The sequence below is a fragment of the Bos javanicus genome, chromosome 20, assembly GCF_032452875.1.
Source record: "Bos javanicus breed banteng chromosome 20, ARS-OSU_banteng_1.0, whole genome shotgun sequence".
NCBI lineage: Eukaryota > Metazoa > Chordata > Mammalia > Artiodactyla > Bovidae > Bos > Bos javanicus.
Window position 1 is genome coordinate 25210675 of NC_083887.1, and position 16179 is coordinate 25226853.

The 16179-nt window shown below is 40.6% G+C and overlaps 1 non-coding gene across 1 annotated transcript; it reads right to left on the minus strand.

Moving 5' to 3' along the window:
* Positions 1-9703: 9703 nt before the first annotated feature.
* TRNAC-ACA (transfer RNA cysteine (anticodon ACA)) lies at positions 9704-9776 on the minus strand. Its single transcript has one exon. It is a non-coding gene; the product is annotated as a tRNA-Cys (tRNA).
* Between the last annotated feature and the right edge of the window lie 6403 nt (positions 9777-16179).

Below are 16179 nucleotides of genomic sequence, written 5' to 3' on the forward strand. Positions count from 1 at the left end.
TGACTGAAGCGACTTAGCAGCAGTAGCAGCAGCAGCATAGACTTCCTTGGTCATCAGGAAGTAGTATGGATGGTTTTGTGTTCCTGAAAAGTCACATGACATTCTTGGGCACTTCTGGGTAAAAGAAGAAGTGGGGCTGTGTGGAGATGATTCATAGAGTCATCTTCACCAAACTGGAGTCATACTTCACCAGCTTATAAAGATTTGCCCATTTGGCTTCACGTCTACCTGGACATCTTTTCCCCTCTCGAAATGGATGAAAACATGCAAATTGTACTCCTTCAGTGTTCTTAAGTGGAGTAAATGATGCTATGAAACAGCAGATGTATGTAAGCATTTTCTTATCCAGTGAAGAGCTCCAGAGATACTGTCTTCATTTAACATAGTGGTATAAACACGTGCTGGTAGAATTTTTTTCGAAGCCAAATACCCTGAAGTATTTAGTTGTCCATCTCCACTTCCTTGCTCCTGGACAGTGTTGACCTCTGGGTTACTTTGACTGTTTGTGTTCACCTGGTTATGTTTTTGCAGTGGCTTTCATTATAGTTTGGCTGCATTGCCTGTCCAGTGATAGAAATTTTGATCTTATTGGTATTAACATAAGTTATGTCCTTGCTGCTAAGTCACTTCAGTCGTGTCCAACTTTGTGCGACCCCATAGATGGCAGCCCACCAGGCTCCCCCGTCCCTGGGATTCTCCAGGCAAGAACACTGGAGTGGGTTGCCATTTCTTTCTCCAATGCATGAAAGTGAAAAGTGAAAGTGAAGTCGCTCAGTCGTGTCCGACTCTTAGCGACCCCATGGACTGCAGCCTACTAGGCTCCTCCATCCATGGGATTTTCCAGGCAAGAGTACTGGAGTGGGGTGCCATTGCCTTCTCCAGTTATGTCCTTAGGACCAGCAAAATTCACTCCTGTCCCCCCCACCCCCCGCCCACCTCCCCACCGCCCCCCCCCCACACACTTCTTCCTGCAGGAGAGAAAGGAATTGTTGTTGTTTGTGTTTAACAATCAATGCTTGTTCACATATACTTGCTGCTGCTGCTAAGTCACTTCAGTCATGTTCAATTCTGTGCGACCCCATAGATAGAAGCCCACCAGGCTCCACCATCCCTGGGATTCTCCAGGCAAGAACACTGGAGTGGGTTGCCATTTCCTTCTCCAATGAATGAAAGTGAAAGGTGAAAGTGAAGTCGCTCAGTTGTATCTCACCCTCAGAGACCCCATGGACTGCAGCCTTCCAGGCTTCTCCGTCCATGGGATTTTCCAGGCAAGAGTACTGGAGTGGGGTGCCATTGCCTTCTCTGGCATATATACTTAGGTTTATAAGTTTGTTCATTGTTACTACCTGCTCCTTCCTCCTTGGTTCAGTTCCTTTCTTAGAGAAAGGCATCCATTAGGAGAGTAGCACTGAGAGAGAGACATATACATTACCATGTGTAAAATAGCTAGCTAGTGGAAGCTGCTGTATAGCACAGGGATCTCAGCTCAGGGCTCTGTGATGCCCTAAAGGAGTGGGATAGGAGGCAATGTGAGGGAAACTCGAGAGGGAAGGATATATGCTTACATATGGCTGATCCAGTGTGTTGCACAGCAGAAACTAACACACTGTTGTAAAGCAATTACACTCCAAAAATAAAATTTAAAACACACAACACACACACACAAAGAAAGGTATCTACTAGTGGTTCTTTTGGAAAACATTTCTCAAACTTTGCTTCAAAGTATTTTCATTTCACTTCAGTCTTGAGTGATAAGTATAGAATGTTTAGAATAAATGTATTTCATCAGCATTTTAAAGATATTACACTGTCTCCTGGCTCCTAGTTTCTCATTATGAGCACATCTGTATCAGTGGTCTGTGGTATGCATGCATGTGTGTATAGAAATTCATGCCTGGGTCGTAGAAATATTGCCATAACAGGAGTTCTGGGTTTAAGGACTCCTTTTAACAGCAGTTTCTCATGGAAGTTTTCCCCTAGAGCCTCAAGCAGATTTATTGCTATTTCTCTAGGTTACTGGGCAGACCTCTTCTGGTCTTTCCCAGAGAAGGCAGTCTTTCCAGGTCAAAGGGTTTCAGTTCTTGACCTGTGTCACCTGAAGTTCACGGTCCCAGGTATTCCCATGTGGGTAATAACAAACACATCCTCCCTTCCAGCACCCCATGTTGAGCATCCCAGCCATGACCATCAACTCTGGCTAAGTTCCTCTTTCATTTCTGGCTCAGAATGTACTTTGCTCCTTTCAGTCAACTATGTAGTTGGGTTTTTTTTGGGGGGGGGCCTAATTGTATGTCTGTAGCTGAAGAGGAGTTTATATGACCTCAGTCCACATGTTGTGGAAACTAGAATTTCCGCAGTTGAGTTTGTACGATTCTTACCTCTTTCTCATACCTATTTTTCAAACTATTCCTGAAATCCCCAAATAACTATGAAATATTTCTAGGTTATTCAAAGAGGAAATTAAAAAGTCACTAATATTGAGTGAGTGCTGCGGACTAGGCCTTAGTCTAAGCATTATACATGTACATGTAAATGTAAAAGTACATGTAAAAAAATTCTACCAGAGAATTAAAAATTCTGTTAATTCATACTGTTATTCTTGTTTTTCAGAGGAAGATGGTGAGTCAATGGGAGGACAAACAACTTTTCCAGGATCACACAGCTACTCAGTGATGGTGGCTGGGATTCAAATTCAGGTCTGTCTGATGCCAGATTGTTTTTAAATCTAATTTAATTTGTAAATTTTTGGCTGTGCTGGGTCTTCATTGCTGTGCAGGCTTTCTCTAGGTGGAGAGAGTTGCCCTGCTCTCTCCAGTTGCAGAGCATGGGCTTCTCCTTGCAGTGGTTTCTGTCGTGGAGCACAGGCTCTGGGATGCACTGACTTTAGCGGTTGCAGCATGTGGGCTCAGGAGTCGTGGCTCCCAGGCTCTAGAGTGCAGGCTTAACAGTTGTGTTGTATGGGCTTAGTTGCTCTGCAGTCTGTGGGATCTTCCCTGATCAGGGATCAAACTTATGTCTCCTGCATTGGCAGGCAGATTCTTTACCACTGAGCCACGAGGGATGCCCTGATGCCAGAGCTTGTGATCGTAACCACACGGCTCTGTTGCTCTACCTATGATCCTATGTCCTCTATGATCATTGCTCCACTCTCTGATCTCCACAGAGGAGAGTCTTAGTGTGCTTTTGTGTTTGTTTTTTTCTCATTGAAAAAAAAATGAAAGGGACTTCCCTGGCGGTCCAGTTTGACGCTGTGCTTCCACTACAGGGGGTATGGGTTTGATTGCTGGTTGGAAAACTTAGATCCCACATGCCATATAGCATGGCCAAAACTAGGGGAAAAAAAAGAGAAAATTAGACATGGTCTTTAAGGTACTTTCCAACTCAGACTCCAACAATCTGTACTGTAGCTTATTATTCATCTTCTTGCTTACTTAAAAACTTTCCCCCTTGTCCTTAGTGTGATTGCTTTGTTTTTCATTTTTTTTGCTTCTTGGATTGTAAACTTAAGAGGTGCTGGGATGACAGGGAAAAGCTGGAAAGCACTCATGAGAACATATCTATGGCTGAGCAACACTGCAAGCCTAATGACGAGATAAATAAGGACTTCAGCTTCAGTTCCACTTCATTCAATCCACATCCGTCCATAAAGTTCTAAGCAAAGTTGGATACTCTTTATGGGTGAGGTTAAAGATGAAGATGAGAATAGAAGAAACTTCAAAGAGCATATGCCCTTATCCAAGCACTTGTCCCCAGAAAGTGTTTAGGCATAACAGAGAAGGCAGCTTGGAAAGCCTTGGGAAATACTAGGTTTATGAGGAAATAATTTAGAAATTATTTTTTTGTGTATTAATCATCATACCACCTATCCACTAGACACTAAACTCTTTTTTTTAATTGAAGTGTAGTCGATTTATAATGCTGTGCCAGTCTCTGCTGTACAGCATAGTGACTCAATTATACACATACATTCTTTTATATATTCTTTTCCATTATGATTTATTAAAGAATATTGAATATATTTCCTTGTGCATATTAATACATTAGGACTCTGTTGTTTATTCATTCTAAACGTAATAGTTTGAATCTCCAACTGTGGTGTTGGAGAAGACTCTTGAGAGTCCCTTGTACTGCAAGGAGATCCAACCAATCCATCCTAAAGGAGATCAGTCCTGGGTGTTCATTGGAGGGACTGATGTTAAAGCTGAAACTCCAATACTTTGGCCACCTGATGCGAAGAGCTGACTCATTTGAAAAGACCCTGATTCTGGGAAAGATTGAGGGCAGGAGGAGAAGGGGACGACAGAGGATGAGATGGTTGGATGGCATCACTGACTTAATGGACATGGGTTTGGGTGGACTCTGGGAGTTGGTGATGGACAGGGAGGCCTGGCGTGCTGCGGTTCATGGGGTCGCAAAGAGTCGGACACGACTGAGCGACTGGACTGACTGACTGACTTACCCCAAAGTCCCAATCCATCCTTCTCCCTCCCCGTCCTCCATGACCAGCACACGTCTGTTCTCTGTGTCATGTGAGTCTGTTTCTGTTGTGTAGATAGGTTGATTTGTGCCAAGCTCTCCTTTTATTCAGTTGGCTCCTAATTTGGGCCATTCATAAGGTATGTTTTGAGGAACTAAATGAAGCATGTGTAGCTGTCTACTTTGTGAGATTCAGTCTAAATTGACAGTGTGCATGGACCGTAGAAAACAAGAAGATTTTCTGTGTATAGCAGCTGGTAGTGATAACATGCAGCAAATAAAATATTACAAAAATATTACTATGGCTTTGAGAGAGAATAAACACTACTTATTCTTTCCAATACCATAGGTATTGTCCTCTCCTATTACTAAGGAACCTTTTCTTTCCTTTTCCCTGGAAAATGGACATAATTTTTTGTCTTTGGTTTAAGCCTAAGACGTTACAATTGAGATCAAGGTTTAGTTTCATAGAAACATAGCAGGCAGGTCTTCAAGCATTTGATAATCTTACATCTAGATACACTTGTTATTGTAGCTCTGTTGTGAACCAAATTGTGTTCCCTTACCCCAAATTCACATGTTGACCCCTAATTCTCAATGTGACTGCATTTATAGATAGGGCCTTTAAGGAGGTAATTAAGAATAAAATGAGGTCATAAGGGTTGGCCCTGATGGGACTGATGTTCTCCTGAGAAGAGAAAAAGACACCATTAGTCCATGCACAGAGAAAATGTCGTGTGAGGACATAGTGACAAGGTAGCTATCTGCAAGCCAAGGAGAGAGATCGCACCAGAAGTAATTCCACAAGCACCTTGATGTTAGAATCTCAGTATTCAGAACTGACAGATGATACATTTCTATCGTGCCATCCAGTCTGTGGTGTTTCGTTGTAGCATCCCTAGCTGACTAATACAACTCCCTTTTCTTTTTTCCCCAAATATTTCATCAGTTAATGTGAAGAGTGTGAAAATGTTAGTTGCTCAGTCATGTCTGACTCTTTGCCACCCCATGGACAATAGCCCTCCAGGCTCCTCTGGCCGTGGAATTCTCCAGGCAAGAATACTGGAGTGGGTAGCCATTCCCTCTTCCAGGGAATCTTCCCATACTGTTTTATCTCGGTAATCAAAGTACAATACAAGCAAATAAACACCAGAAAGGAACTGCCTTACTAATCAGCCTGAACTCTCCATATACATTGTAAGCAGATTTGCTTTTGAGGTGGAATGTATCCACATGCTAGCCAGATATGTTTAAAAGCATTTCAATTATTTCTCTATTTTAAAAATCACATGGAAAACCTTCTTCACTGAGCAATAATTATTCTAAAGGGTTGAAACAATAAATTTAAGCAATTTTCAACATTTGTAGAAATGAAAATAATTGTCACTGAGAACCATTTAACACATTCAAAATTTTATAACAACAGGTGGGTGTTCTTTTCTTCATGTAGGGACTCATGAAGAGTCCCCGTGAAGAGTGCAGAGGACCGATGAGGACAGCTGCTTTCTAGTGTGTATATTTGAATAGCAACGATTTGAGCAAGAATCTGACGACTTCTAACCTGTCCTTGGTCATGGACATCAGACCTAACATATGTACAGACATTTGTATTTCCCCTCTCAAATCAGAGGTGTATAGATTCTGTCCATTCAGCTTACCACTAAGGAACATTTTTCACCACAGAACAATACTTGCCTATTCTTCAGAATGATGAGTCATTCCCACTCCCCACCCCAGGCAATGTGAATTGCTTCTGATGGAGCATAGCCAGGAAAATAAAATCTCTAGTCTCTTTGTCCTGAGGTCAGAATGCGACTTGGTGCTGGTTCTTTTGTCACTAGAATTGAGTACATGCCAACAGCTCATATTAATAATTGTGTTATTAATCACACACCGCCCACTCTGTGAGAGGAGATGTATATCCATGTGTTGGTCGCTCAGTCATGTCTGATTCTTTGCAACCCCACAGACTGTAGCCCGCCAGGCTCCTCTGTCCATGGGATTCTCCAGGCAAGCATACTGGAGTGGCCTGACATTCCCTTCTCCAGAGGATCTTCCCAACCCAGGGATTGAACCCTGGTCTCCTACATTGCAGGCAGATTCTTTACCATTTGAGCTACAGGGGAGTCCTGTACTTCTGTGTGGGAATACCACATTTTCATGAAGGAGGGAATGTTTTCCTTTTTGTGAAGAATAGAAAGATTCCATCTTAATCAGAAATTGTCTGCAGCTCGGGTTTGCTTTTTCCCATCAGCTCTCTGTGCCCTGTGGCAGGAAACCATGTCCCTGCATCCCCTCATTTACACTTTACCTCCTCACCCATCTGGTTGTGCCTTGGTTTCTCCTTGAGTCTGGCTCTCAGTAACTCTGTCATAGTTCTCTTTATTGTTTCTGACAACTACAAGATGCTTCTGGATCAAGAACTCACAAGACCAATGGATATAATCCAAGGGCTGATGGGTCTGTATGCAGGTCAGGAAGCAACAGTTAGAACTGGACATGGAACAACAGACTGGTTCCAAATAGGAAAAGGAGTATGTCAAGGCTGTATATTGTCACCCTGCTTATTTAACTTATATAAGCATATAAACTTATATAAGCATTTATATAAGAGAAACACTTGGCTGGATGAAGCACAAGTTGGAATCAAAATTGGTGGGAGAAATATCAATAATCTCAGATATGCAGATGACACCACCCTTATAGCAGAAAGTGAAGAAGAACTAAAGAGCCTCTTGATGAAAGTGAAAGAGGAGAGTGAAAAAGTTGGCTTAAAGCTCAACATTCAGAAAACTAAGATCATGGCATTTGGTCCCATCATTTCATGGCAAATAGATGGGGAAACAGTGGTTGACTTTAATTTATTGGGCTCCAAAATCACTGCAGATGGTGACTGCAGCCATGAAATTAAAAGACGCTTACTCCTTGGAAGGAAAGTTATGACCAACCTAGACAGCATATTAAAAAGCAGAGACATTACTTTGCCAACAAAGGTCTGTCTCATCAAGGCTATGGTCATGTATGGATGTGAGAGTTGGACTGTAAAGAAAGCTGAGTGCTGAAAAATAGATGCTTTTGAACTGTGGTGTTAGAGAAGACTCTTGAGAGTCCCTTGGACTGAGATCCAACCAGTCCATCCTAAAGGAGACCAGTCCTGAGTGTTCATTGGAAGGACTGATGTTGAAGCTGAAACTCCAATACTTTGGCCACCTGATGCAAAGAGCTGACTCATTTGAAAAGACCCCGTTGCTGGGAAAGATTGAGGGCAGGAGGAGAGAGGGACGACAGAGGATGAGATGGTTGGATGGCATCACCGACTCAATGGGGATGAGTTTGAGTAAACTCCGGGAGTTGGTGATGGACAAGGGGGCCTGGCGTTCTGCAGTCCATGGGGTCATGAAGAGTTGGACACGACTGAGCAACTGAATTGAACTGAATGATCTATGAGGCCCGAGTCGACTAGAGAAAGAGTGACATTGCTGACCTTTTGAAGAGTTTCTCCTCTTCAGGGCACTGAGTAGTCAGTCCATTAACATGATCTGCCTCTTGTGAATTGTAATTCACAGTGCAACCAACACCAACTTTACTTGGCTTTGTAACCCACCACTTTTGGTGGCGGTGGGGGTGCTTATGTTGAACATAAGCACCAGTCCTATGTAATAAGTGGAAACTAGATTTTTCCATCAATATTCATGAATAATGAGGCAGATATGCGGTATGACTTGAAAAGTGTTTTAAAAATCCAATTGCCTAAACTCCTAAACTTACCATTCCACTTACCTCCTCAGTGCCTGAAACTCCACTGAGTTGTTAGCTTAGAAAACAAACTGGACTGTTGGAAGCCAGCCTAGGGTTGGGTGTTTAAAGTTGTCAAGATCGATCAGAAAGTGGCTGAACAGTTGTGTTCAAGTTTGTTTTGATTTGGTTGTTCACATTTTGGTGGGTGGGGTTGGAGTAAGTTTAGCTTGGGGAGAAAGTAGATAGGTAGGTAAGTGGTAAAGAGTAAGGAAAAGTTGACAGAAAACGAAAGTGTATCACCAGGACTAGATTATGATCTTTCAGAGGCTTAAGGACTGGAAATAAGAGTAAAACCAACATTTGGCCCTAAAACACAAACATATGTATACATAAATTTTAAATTCTGTGTATTTCTATATTTCTATGTATTTTATATAAAATTAGTATTTCTGTATATCCTGATTGCAACATTCTGGAGAAGCTCATTAGAGCTTACCTCATTTTGCCTGGTCCTCCCTGGCTCATGCCCTGTGTGGGACTGGGTCTGCTGGTTGACATTCTTGAAGGGCAGTGTGTCTGCTGATGTGAAGGGCCACAGAATACAGCTGCGCAGGCTGTGCACCACACAACCACAGTCACCAAGAGGCTATGACAAGAGTGGCTGCCTGTGGAGCTTTGCAACTTGGCACCTCTGGGAAGCAGGCCCCAATGGAGAATGACTGTGTTAAACAAAGCTTGGCCAGAGGACTCTGCCTGGAATCACTTGTTAAAATGCAAATTCATACAGTATGAGACAGGGTAGAGGGACCAGAGAGCTGGGGTTTCTATTAAAAAATAAGTATTACAGTTAATTCTTGAGCATACTGGCAAAACATGCTAACTACCTTTAGGTGAAGTTACTATCTGCTGGTTCCCTTCTCTCCCTAAAGAGAGCTCCAAATGAGAGAGCCCTAAGCTTCTGCTCTGGGGGTCAGGTCTGGCATGGCCTGCCCCAGTGTCTGGTCAACCCACTATAGCCATTGAATGTTTCGCCCCAAGGGGAGCATGGAGCCCTTGACAAAGGTGTGTTAGCAGGAGCTCTGGAGAACAGTTTCCTGATCTGGGCCTCTGTTTCCAGTTCTGCCACTAACTAGCTAGTTAAATGCTTAAATTTCTTTCTGGACAAGTCTTCTTATGTGTTTGATGAAGGCATAAGTCAGAATATATCTTCCAGACCTTGTCTTAACCATCTCTTTTTCATAAGTTATGAGGGTGAAAAAAACACATTCTATGGGGTCCACAATTCAGAAACTCCTGGGGCCAAATAGGTTTTAAATTCAGAATTTGTTGTTGTTTTGAAATGTAATAAAAAGAAAGAAGGAAAGAGAAGTCGCTCAGTCATGTCCAGCTCTTTGTGACCCCATGGGCTGTAGCCTACCAGGCTCCTTCGTCTATGGGATTTTCGAGGCAAGAGTACTGGAGTGGGTTACCATTTCCTTCTCCAGGGGATCTTCCTGACCCGGGGATTGAACCCGGGTCTCCTGCATTGTAGGCAGATACTTTACCATCTGAGCCACCAGGGAAGTCCTTGAAATGTAATACATATATAATACATCACATAGTGCCTTCCGCAGGGTCTGGGGCAGTACCCTGAAATGTAACACGTTCATTATCCCTGAAGCAAAATGTGTGAATAGTGTATAAAACATCTTCGATCTTAGAGAAGGTACAGAAGAGGATTCCAGAGGCCAAGTGGGCGCTGCTGAAGCACTTCACCAGGGCGCATGGTGCGTTGTGGCAAAGAAGATGACATCGAGGCTTAAACTCACAAGCCTGGCCCTGAGCTGGTTACCTCTGAATCTGGGCAAATTAATTAACCTCTTCATGCCTCACTTCCCTTACCTGTAAATCATTGAGTGGTCGCAAGAATGAAATAATTTGTTACATTTTAGGCATCTAGAACAATGTTTGACACATCATAGTCAACAGAGGTCAGTTTTCATTGTCCTTGAATGGTGTGAATTTCCCTGTTTTGCTTGTCTCTTTCTGTGTGGGGGTGGAGCTGGTGAGGAGAGGTATAGAGAATGAAAGGTTAGGATTTGGCAGAGGGTACTGGCCAGACTGTTTTCACCCTAGGGCTTGTGCCCCAGTCCTGATCCAGGCCTAATATTCCATCTCTCCTCCCTCCGCGCTCTCTCTGTGCTTGAATGTCTCTATATAAAAAACTAGGAATGTCATTCCACCTGCTGATAAAATTGTGTAAGTAAAAGCAGATCGAGTTTTTCAGAAAAGGAATTCTTATTTTCTGGAATGGTAAATTTATTTTTGTCCCTAACTTCAGCCTGTATGGGTTACCAAGAAAGGTTAAGCAAAGCAGGGACCTGGGACGACCTCTCTTTGTACTTACAGTATTGGGTTGGCCAGAAAGTTCATTCAGGTTTTTCCATAAGACAGTATGTGTTAGTGGAAGAGTCTGGAGCCCCTCCTCCCATGGGCCTTGGTTCTTCACAAAGAAGAATCTGAGGTCTTACCCATTGCAAGAGAGTTTACTGAAGATGAAAGAACAGACAGAACACCTCAAAGGAGGTGGGCCTTACCAAGGAAAGCAGTGGCCCCAGAGGGGTGGGGTGCAGAATTTTTCAGGCAAATTTTTTGCATAATCCAGGGTATCCTTGGTTGACAGACTTAACTGACAGCTGCAGGTTATATAACAAGAGACTCTGCTACCCTCGTCCTTCCCATAATTCAGTCTGTTATAATTAGTTGTATGAATCTGCCTGCAATGTGGGAGACTCAGGTTCGCTCCCTGGTTGGGAAAATCCCCCTGGAGAAGGGAATGGCAACCCACTCCAGTATTATTGCCTGGAGAATCCCTGGACAGAGGAGTCTGGTGGGCTACAGTCCTTGGGGTCGCAAAGAGCCAGAAATGACTGAGCAACTAACATGCACACACACATTCATAGAATATTTATGAACATTTATTGAGCCCAATGGCCGCCAGAAGTTATCTAAGGACAAAACAGCGTGAGGTGTGCACTTGTGCTGGAGTGGAGAAAGTCCCTCCAGTGGGCCAATGGGGATTTTTCCAATCCCTTGACCATTTTGTAGTACTGATGGGAGCGTGTTTGGGGTTGGTAAATAGCTTGGCGGGAGTAGATGGCTATTGGACTTTCAGCCAGGACTTTGAGCAACCTCTGGTTGCTCAGGGCTAACTGCTGCCTAATAGTTCGGAAAAATCCAAATGAACTTTTTGGCCAACCCAATATGTGTCTGTTGCCAGTGAATCCAGATTCAACGATTCCAGAATGAAACAGAAGCACTTAGTTTCTATGAACTCACTCATCTTCCCTACAGCCCAGGAAATTCTGCTTATGATATTGAAAGACTTTTGGCCGCAAGTATGCCCTCCTCCTGATCCTAAACTAGGCTGTGAATCAGTGTGCTCACAGAAGCACATCACTGCTTCTAGAATTGAAACTCTAAAGCCGGCTAACTCAGCTCTAAACCAGAACTCCGAGACAAGCGAAAACTATGAGTGGCACAGAAATGTTAGACAATTTTTCAGTCTCATTGAGATGGTGTTTCTTTTCACTTTGATACTTCTGTGATGAAGTCCTTGTTTATTTTTTTGTCCCCTACAAAGTGCAATTCTCAAGTTAAATTATTTGTAACCACCACAGTGTCAGATGTTTACAATACAGTCAAAAGCTTTGCTCCTATCACCGAGGTCCCAGTTAACATTTGCTGACATCTTTCAAATTTATCATGAAAAGTACTATTCATGAATGGCTACATTCTATCAGGGGAATGAAAATTGGTACAGGAAGGGGAGACTGAAATGATGGTTTTCTTTTCTTTCTTATAGTAAATTCTAAAGAATTCGCTTACCTTGTCACCACTGCCAGACATGACAAGACTTCTAAAATAGAAAAAATTCTTTCTGTGATTTCAGATCAACCATTTTTAACCCTCCTTTACTGACTGACTAAATTAGATTTTCCTTAAAAAAGAATTGCTCTGGGCTAAATATTTGTGCATGAGCTTGCCTGGTGGCTCAGGGAATATTTGTATGCCAATTTTCAGCTGTGAGCATATTTTCACTGAAAATTATTAACCTCTGAGAAAACTATTAGAATCTTGAACTAAACCTTAAAACTAAACAATCTTAATTACACTGATGCTACCAGGAAATGCCATAAATAGTCTTTGATCCTGCTTTCTATTTGTCACTTTGTTGGTTTTGCTTTATATTTATTTTAACCAAGATCATTAATTCAGAGCCTTCTGAACACTCTACTCACAAAAAACCACAGTCACAACATAGGTAAAGAATCTTTCATGCAGTGATACTAAAATGCTCTATAAATAAATTACCAAATTTTGAAGTTCCTCAGTTTATCCATCACTGAAAGACATTTCCTAATAAAGTGGGAAATCATCAGTTACCATTGTTTTAGGATGCTTGGGTGGGGTAGTGGTTTTAAGAAAACAGTAACTCTGATTTTGAAAATCATTGTTTGCTCTTTTTTTTAATGGCCACAGCTGGGCAAAGCTGCTAATAAAATTCCTCTAAACAATTGCATGCCTTTGGGAAAGCCAGTTAGCTTAGATTTCTATTGAAAGTGTTTTCTAGTTCTAACAGGCAGCCATGGGGCTGTGGTACTCTTTTATATCATTTTACCTCTATGATTGGGCTGTATAGATCCTGAAGAAGAAAATCTGTGCAATCCTACTTGTACTGGATGTTTCCTTTCTTTTGTAAAGTCTTTATGATGGTACCACCGTGATGTATTCTTGCTAAAAATGTTGAATTTGAACATTACCAAATCTTAAGGTCAAATCTTAATTTCTAAGAAATATTAAAAACTGAGAAAGGAAGTCACACCATTTGGCAGCTATGAGACAAATCCAGAATGTGGATAGTCTATTTGAAAATGGACTTGGACTTTTTTAATGGTTTATAATACATATAACCTAAATTTTATGCTCATTACATTTTATCCTGCTTCCCATTTAAATATAGAGCAAGTCCTCTTATAACTTGTGGTTCTTGAAACAAGTGGTCCATAGACCCCTGGATTTCCTTGAAATTACTGTTTGACAAAGTGTTAGTGAAGCATATTCAGATGTCACAGTTAGCAATTAAAAAAAAATCACTTATTGTACCATTTGTAAATAAAATTATATATTTTCCATTTTTAAAGTAAGCATGTATTCTTAAAATTATGAAAAAATAAAATAGAAAAGAAATTCTAATCTGCTAGATTCATTGTCAAAAAACTAATGAAGACACAATGATAAACAGTGATAAAAGAAAATTGTGACGTCAATTTGTATGGCAACTTTTTTTTTTCAAGAAAAGACAGAATGATTGGCAAAAGAATTAGTCTAATTATGCATCAAATAATATCAGTTTAGTTATAGTTTTTCTTTTTTTTTTTTAACTTTTATTCAGTTTATATAAAGTTTATTGACTCCTCCTACCTCTTTCCCCCCACCTCTTGCAACAAGTAATTTCTTTTCTGTATCTTTGGGTTTTGTTTTTGTTTTTAGCTTCCATATATAAGAGATATCATATAGTATTTGTTTTTGTCTGTCTGGCTTATTTTATTTGGCATAACACCCTTGAGATCCAACCATGTTGTCAATGGCAAGATTTCTTTCTTTTTGATGACCAAGTAGTATTTCTGTGTGTGTGTGTGTGTGTGTGAGACAATTTCTCTGTTCATCCGTTGATAGATATTTAGGGTGTTTTCATATTTTGGCTATTGTAAATAATGTTACAGTGAACGTGGGGATACGTCTTTTCTAATTAGTGTGTTCATTTTCGTTTGATAAATACTCAGAAATAGAATTGCTGGATCATAGGATAGTTCTTTCTTTTTTTCTTTTTTTAAAATTTTATTGAAGTATAGTTGCTTTATCATCTCATGTTAGCTTCAGATGTATAGCACAGTGGTCCAGTTTTACATGCATAATCTTTTTCAGGTTCTTTTCTATTATAGGTTATTACAAGATACTGACCCTTGGAGAAGGAAATGGCAACCCACTCCAGTATTCTTGCCTGGAAAATTCCATGGGCAGAGGAGCCTGGTGGGCTATACAGTCCATGGGGTTGCAAAGAGCTGGACACAACTGAGCACACACATACACAAGATACTGAATATCCCTGTACTATTCACTGGGTCCTTGTTGGATAACTTTTATATATAGTAGAATGTATCTGTTAATCCCAAATTCCCAATTTATTCCCTCCCCTTCCCCTTTGGTAACCAAAAATTTGTTTTCTATGCCTGTGGGTCTGTTTCTGTTTTGTGAGTTCATTTGTATCATTTTTTTTAGATTTCATATATAAGTGATGCCATATAATATTTGTTTTTCCATCTGTTTGTGTTGCCTTCAGTTTCTTTCATTAGCATCTTACAGTTTTCAGAGTATAGGTCTTTTGCCTCCTTAGGTAGGTTTATTCCTGTGTATTTTATTCTTTTTGATGAGACAGTGAATGGAATTGTTTTCTTAATTTCTCTTTCTGATATTTTGTTGTTAGTGTTTAGAAATACAACAGATTTCTATATATTAATTTTGTATACTATGACTTTACCAAATTCTTTGATGATCTTTAGCAGTTTCCTGATAATGTCTTCAGGATATACAGTATCATGTCATCTGCTGGCAACCCACTCCAGTGTTCTTGCCTGGAGAATCCCAGGGACGGGGAGCCTGGTAGGCTGCCGTCTCTGGGGTCGCACAGAATTGGACAGGACTGAAGTGACTTAGCAGCAGCAGCAGCATACAGTGACAGATTTACTTTTCTCTTTATAATTTGAATTCCTTTTGTTTTTCTTTTCTGATTGCCATGGCTAGGACTTTTAAAACTATGCTCAATGAATGTGACAAAAAGCACATCCTTGTCTTATTCCTGATCTTACAGGATACCCTTTCAACTCTTCACCATTGAGTATGATATTAGGTATGGGTTTCTCATATATGACCTTTATTATGTTGAGGTAGGTTCCCTCTGTGCCTGCTTTCAGGAGACTTTTTATCATAATGGATGTTCAATTTCATCAAAAGTTTTTCTGCATCTATTCAGATGATCATATGGTCTTTATTCTTCCATTTGTTAATGTGGTATATTACATTGAATTGTGGATACTGAAAATTCCTTGGATCCTTGGGATAAATTCCACTTGATCATGATGCATAATCCTTTTATTGTATTGTGGGATTCAGTTTCCTGGTACTTTGTTAAGGATTTTTGCATCTATGTACATCAGTGATACTGACCTGTAATTTTCTTTTTTTGTGACATCTTTGTCTGGTTCTGGTATCAAGGTGATGGTGACTTCATAGACTAAAGTTCTGAAGTGTTCTTTCCTCTGCAGTTTTTTGGAATAGTTTCAGAAGGATAGGTGTTAGCTCTTCTCCAAATGTTTGGTAGAATTCACCTGTGAAGCCTGGACTTTAGTTTTGGGGGAATTTTTAATTACTGATTCAATTTCAGGACTAGTAATTGGCCTGTTCATATTTTCTATTTCTTCCTCATTCAGTCTTTGTAGATTGTGCCTTTCTAAGAATTTGTCTGTTTCTTCTAGGCTGTTTGTTCATTTTATGACTGTGTAGTTGCTCCTGGTAGTCTCTTATGATACTTTGTATTTCTGTGGTGTTGATTGTAACTTTTTTTCCCTGATTTTATTGATTTCAGGCCTTTCCCTCTTTTTCTGGGTTAGTCTAGCTAAAGGTTTATCAGTTTTGTTTATCCTTTTCATTTCTTTCATCAGCATCTTACAGTTTTCAGAGTATAGGTCCTTTGCCAGCTTTTAGTTTCGTTGATTTTTTTCTATTGCTTTTTAAAATTTTTTCAATAATTTTAAACTTACTGAAAGCTGTAAGAATAACATTATTAGACTATATCCATTCATTCATTATATAAATTCAACTTATTGACATTTTATCCCAATTGGTTTACTACTTCCTCCTTCTCCC